This window comes from Carassius auratus, unplaced genomic scaffold (genome assembly GCF_003368295.1).
Source record: "Carassius auratus strain Wakin unplaced genomic scaffold, ASM336829v1 scaf_tig00022424, whole genome shotgun sequence".
In the NCBI taxonomy this organism is placed as follows: Eukaryota; Metazoa; Chordata; class Actinopteri; order Cypriniformes; family Cyprinidae; genus Carassius; species Carassius auratus.
Genome location: NW_020525183.1, coordinates 8,675 through 14,796, shown reverse-complemented (window position 1 = coordinate 14,796; position 6,122 = coordinate 8,675). Strand labels below are relative to the sequence as shown.

At 36.9% G+C, this 6,122-nt stretch overlaps 1 long non-coding RNA gene across 1 annotated transcript; it reads right to left on the bottom strand.

Annotated features, from left to right (window-relative positions):
- Window positions 1-843: 843 nt before the first annotated feature.
- Window positions 844-2,180, bottom strand: LOC113077371 (uncharacterized). Its single transcript, XR_003281316.1, has 3 exons — window positions 2,125-2,180; window positions 1,969-2,038; window positions 844-1,275 (listed from the first exon to the last, which is right to left on the bottom strand). It is a non-coding gene; the product is annotated as an uncharacterized LOC113077371 (long non-coding RNA).
- Window positions 2,181-6,122: the final 3,942 nt, after the last annotated feature.

The following is a 6,122-nucleotide window of genomic DNA, read 5'->3' as shown; positions in this document are numbered from 1 at the left end:
TAAAGCTCTTCATGAAACCGCATTTTTAAAGATCCAAGGTCTGGCGCAACTCCAGCCCTGAAACTCCCCTGCCTGAGGCTAGCCATAATCTTGAAGACCCTGAGTAACTTGTTCAGGTGTGTTTATTTATGGGTTAAGTGGACTCCCAAAATAGATTCGGTCTGCTCCATTTACTCTTGGTAATTTTTATAAAGTGGTGTTTATGACACTTTATAGATGAGCAGCACACATTGTTTAATCCATATCTTATATTCATTTTTATTTATTTGACTTTTCACTTCACTTTCCACTGTGCCTATTAAAACATTTGACTTTAGAATGTTTTCTAAAAGTTCAGTGTGATATTTACATTTAGCTGACGCGTTTATCCAAAGCGACTTACAATTGCTATATATGTCAGAGGTCGCAAGCCTCTGGAGCAACTAGGGGTTAAGTGTCTTGCCCAGGGACACATTGGTGTCTCACAGTGGATTTGAACTCGGGTCTCTCACACCAAAGGCATGCGTCTTCTCCACTGCGCCAACCATATACTGGTCTTGGGCATTAAAATCATGGACTGAAAATAGGCCCCACTTCAGCCCTGTTTCTAAGCATAAGGTATTTCATAATAAATTAACATCATAATTTATTTTCAGTGGTGGACGAAGTACACAAATCAAGTACTTGAGTAAAGTACAGATACGTGTAACCCTTATTACAAGGTAGTAATAACGTACATAGATTTAATAGTGTAAAGTAGTCATAGAGGTTATCATAAATACGATTTGGACCAGAATCAGAAGACGCTAAATTGTTAAGAGCCTGAGAATTGAAGATCAATTAAAAAGGAATACCACACCAGAATGACAGTTTAGACAAACCTGTATTAAATTCACAGGGTGAAACATACATACAAGCAAAAACACATTTATGAAAAATAACAAACTAAAATAATAAAGTGCGCACAAAAACAAAACAAAACCCTCTCGTATCAGAATCGTTGAGCTCAGTTCGTCCTCGGTTCGTTTTGCCTTGGTTGACAAAAGTTCAGTTTCACCGTTGGGGCCCTTTTTTTTTTTAACTCTGAATTAGTTTTTGTCCTACCACAACGAAGATGAAGAGGATGATCCAGGCAGTTCGTCTAAAGTCAGAGTCACAAACACGGTTGGCTCGCCACCCAGCCACCCGGACTGGGAATCTATGAATCTCTGGGAGAACGTCTGGAACGTGTGGATCTGTATCACTCCGTGGAAAGGATCTCTGCACGATGTTTCCAACTCTTTACCAAAACCTGACCTATAAATAAGGCCAAATCATTTCTTTCAATTACCATTCAGTGAATAAATGGACTGCTACAGGCTTCTACAAAATAAAATGAAATAATATTTCAGTACACCTATAATGCAGTATAAAAATCTTTCTCTCGTTGTACAACAGCTCTTATGTTTCTTCTCAGGTATCAAAACCATATAAATTTCTCTCTAGTATCAAAATTAAATTTACATAAATTACATCCTCCATAAAGACACATTTCAAAATCAAGTTTTATGAAACCTTACGGTAGTAACATTAACAGTATGAAGAATAAAACTGCATAAATTGCATGTAAACATTAATCAAATTGTATCACTTTAAATTAGAGGCATTAAGGCGTTAGTGTGCTTATTTATCCCCCTCTGCACCGGTAACAGTGGAAAGAATGCACTAAAAATTATTACCTCTTTAAGCTTCAGTGACCACAATTAAATCTACAATTTTTAACATCATTATTTAACAAACTAACTATTTATCAACAGTATGAAAAGTTAACATTTCTTTATGGTTTCAAACACATTAACCAGTATTTCGCTAGCCTATTGTGGCTAATTACCTTATTAAAATATGCACACTGCAGGCTTTACACCTTACACTTTTAGCTTTACACAATGAGCACCTTTGCCTGGCCTGTTAGCATGAATATTAGCGATCTCATACAGATAAACAACTCACCATTTTAATGGAATTCACTGCTTTTAGCTCCGTGATAACAGTGGATTCAGGCACAGCTTTCGTTTACACTCTATATTACAATAAGGTATAGTTAGTATAATCGATAATGATTACAGAACTCGTTTAATCAACTTTATATTGTTTCGTTCATCTTACCAAGCAGATAACGCAGCCTTCTATGCTCAAATGCAAGCGCCAAAAGAATAGAGTTGTGACGTTCGCGAACGAACCGATTCTTTTGAACGGCTCATAAACATGAACAATGGGAGCCGAGTCGCGACTGGAGAGGAGCCGTTCTTTCTATCGTTCTTTTTTCCTATGCGTGTTCATACAAATGAGCTCCGCCAGGAGACAGAACAGTTATAGGGGGAGGGGCGCACCCAGCGCAGGCCAACCCTTTATAGCGTGATGATATTAGTTATTAGTTGTGCATGCATTTACATTGCATTTTGTGTTCATTTAAAACTTATTTTAAAATCATTAAAAATGTTCTTTTGTGATACTGTACTTGTATAGAAATGTTTCACTAAAAGCTGTTTTCCACAGACATTCATTGCAGCCCACTTTGTTATTGTTCATTGACTTGAAGGGGCTGATGTCCTATTTGCAAAGTTTACAGTAGTAATAGTATGTAGTATGTAGACATTTCCATTTTATTTATTCTAATTTTATCTACTTAAAAAAAAATTAGTTTTCTATCAAAATGTTCTTGTGTGATAACAATGTTCTTGTGTGGAAGTGTTTGTAGTAAAAGCTGTTTTGCACAGAAATTCATTGCAGCCGGCTTTGTTTTTTATGTTTATTTGTGAGTAGGTATTGTATGAATAACATAAGTCAACGTAGTTTTACACACACACACACACACACACACACACACACACACACACACACACACACACACACACACACACACTTTGTACTAAAGGTAAATCAAAATAATGATGTCACTGTCTAAGCAGAGGGATTTGTGCAACCCTATGGAATATAGTCGACACATGAGAAATGAGGTAATAATCAATATTTCAGAATAATTCAAACTCAGATATTGGTGTGTGATATCTGAGCTTTAATTATTTGACTACAAATCTCACCTCATAATACCTCCCAGTGATTATTTCCAGGATAAACTGAGATGCTCCCAAGCTGGCTTCTTAAAACTGACTAAATATTTAAAAAGAGCCAAAAGAGCCATTCTTTTAAACGGCTCTTTGAAAGGAACAGATCGCGAAGATCCGGATCCCCTCAAAGAGCCATAAATCCCATCACTACAAAAGAACGTGCAGTGACACAAAACTAGAGGCGTAACTGTAACGGAGCCTAGCTGGCAGCTGATTGGTCAGTTCAGTACCTCATAAAATTCACCCATTGGCTCACTCACAAGTCCATCAAAGATACAAAATGAAAGTTAACCCTTTCATGACTGGGTTAGACAGCTAAATAGGGTTTCTCATTATAAAACCTGGCTACATACGTATAATAAAATATTACTCCAGTAAAAGTAAAAGAACTCCTTTTTCAATTTTACTCAAGTGAAAGTACAAAAGTACTAAATTTTTTATGTACTTAAGTAAAAAAAGTACTGAAAGATAGATGTTTGCAATTTTATATAGGCTAATTTAATTTTATATTAGCACATTTTTTTTTTAAAATTGTATAATCCTACTGCTCAAAATACCTGGGATTTTCCCCAAAATAACCACTATATGGAGTCAAGATATATTTTTGTTGTTGATATGGACTACGTTTACGAGAGTAATGTTAACTGTGAAGCTTACACTGTGATGTACCTGAGAGAAAACAGAGATGACCATCTGATTTTCACCAGTAAGAACAAAGTATTTTAAAGTTTGTTGTTTTACAGAACATCACAGTTATATATGACATGATAATAAGGCCTGAAGATTTTAAGGAAAATATAATTATATTTTCATAATGATTTTTTTCCTTCTCAAACCTTGTCTGGGGTGTAAAAACACCACTGGCCAAACGGGGTGCATCTCTTCCCCTCTTTGATAATTACTGTAGTTACCATGTTCTGAACATCACATCCTTTCTTTTCTCCCCAGATGTAATCTATATTTATATATATATAGGTGGTTGAATAAAAATATTTGGACATTATTTATAAAAATGACCTCAAGTTAGCACCAGCAAGCTTGTTAGCTAGACAGTTAACATCAGCTAACAATATTTACTTATTTTCAGTACGGTTATGAATAACGTCCTTAATAACAATGGATGAAAAGTTTAGAGCTCTACTGATGATTAAGTCTAGAGTGTGTCCACCTTTGTGTGTGGGTCCATGTACATGCTGAATCGACAAGTAAAAAAAAGCCTCAAGTCCAAATATTAATTTATGACCAATTAACTGTTTGACAAACACTTCCTGCTTCGATGTCCAGATCTGAATTAAAAAAAAATCTCAAACATGCTCCGATGTCCCGATCTGAATCAACCGAGTCGCGACCAGGCTCCGAAGTGGCGATCTGAATCTACCGAGTCGCGAACAGGCTCCGAAGTGCCGATCTGAATCAACCGAGTCGCGAACAGGCTCCGAAGTGCCGATCTGAATCAACCGAGTCGCGAACAGGCTCCGAAGTGGCGATCTGAATCAACCGAGTCGCGAACAGGTTCCGAAGTGCCGATCTGAATCAACCGAGTCGCGAACAGGCTCCGAAGTGCCGATCTGAATCAATCGAGTCGCGAACATGATCCGAAGTCCCGATCTGAATCAACCGAGTCGCGAACAGGCTCCGAAGTGCCGATCTGAATCAACCGAGTCGCGAACAGGCTCCGAAGTGCCGATCTGAATCAACCGAGTCGCGAACAGGCTCCGAAGTGCCGATCTGAATCAACGGAGTCGCGAACAGGCTCCGAAGTGCCGATCTGAATCAACGGAGTCGCGAACAGGCTCCGAAGTGCCGATCTGAATCAACGGAGTCGCGAACAGGCTCCGAAGTGCCGATCTGAATCAACCGAGTCGCGAACAGGCTCCGAAGTGCCGATCTGAATCAACCGAGTCGCGAACAGGCTCCGAATTGCCGATCTGAAAACTTCGACCAAAGAAAAAACTCAATTTCTCTAATAACTCTATACTCAAATAACTCTACAAATCTATGAAAGACTCAGATCACGTGTCTAAAAATAAATCGCTATAGTAAAAGATAAATAATAAGAGGAGTGAAGTTTCCTACCGTTCTGCTGTTTGGTCCTCACGCGCGTCTGACGCTCTGCGGCGTGTCTCCGCCACTCACACGCGCGTTTACAGCGCTAAATTAATCATCTTTTGCCAATTATTATACATTTACTTCATTGTCAGCTCCAGGTACTTCATTTATTATTGTTCATTGAACTGTTTGAAACAAAAAAAGGTTGTATTTCAGTAATAATTCTAAATTATCAAAATAAAATATATAAAATAATGGTTTCTATTTTAATATCCTTTAAAATATAATCTATTTCTGTGAAGTGCAGCTGTATTTTCAGCATCATGAAAATATGATGATTTATTATTAGAACTATTAATAGTTGTGCTAGCAAATATTATTTTGGAATCTGTGATCTGTGAAAGTGTTTTAAAGTTTGTGGTTTTACAGAACATCACAGTTATATATGACATGATAATAAGGCCTGAAGTTAGGGAGAACATTTTAAGGAAAATATAAATATATTTTCATAATGATTTTTTCCTTCTCAAACCTTGTCTGTGGTGTAAAAACACCCCTGGCCAAACGGGGTGCATCTCTTCCCCTCTTTGATAATTACTAGTTACCATGTTCTGAACATCACATCCTTTCTTTTGTCCCTAGATGTAATCTATATACATATATATATAGGTGGTTGAACAAAAATATTTGGACATTATTTATAAAAATTACCTCAAGTTAGCACCAGCTTGTTAGCTAGACATTTAGCATCAGCTACAATATTTACTTATTTTCAGTACTGTTATGAATAAACATTCATGTCTGTCTAACGTTACTCGTCTAGTTAATCCAAACAATATACATATGTATAACGTTACTGTTAATACACAATATAAAAACAGATGTCATGGTAGCATTTTAATAAAACTGTTAATATTACGGTAGCGGGGAATTTGGACATGCATGAGTTATTTTATTTAATCTGTGTTAGTTTAAGGTTATTTTATT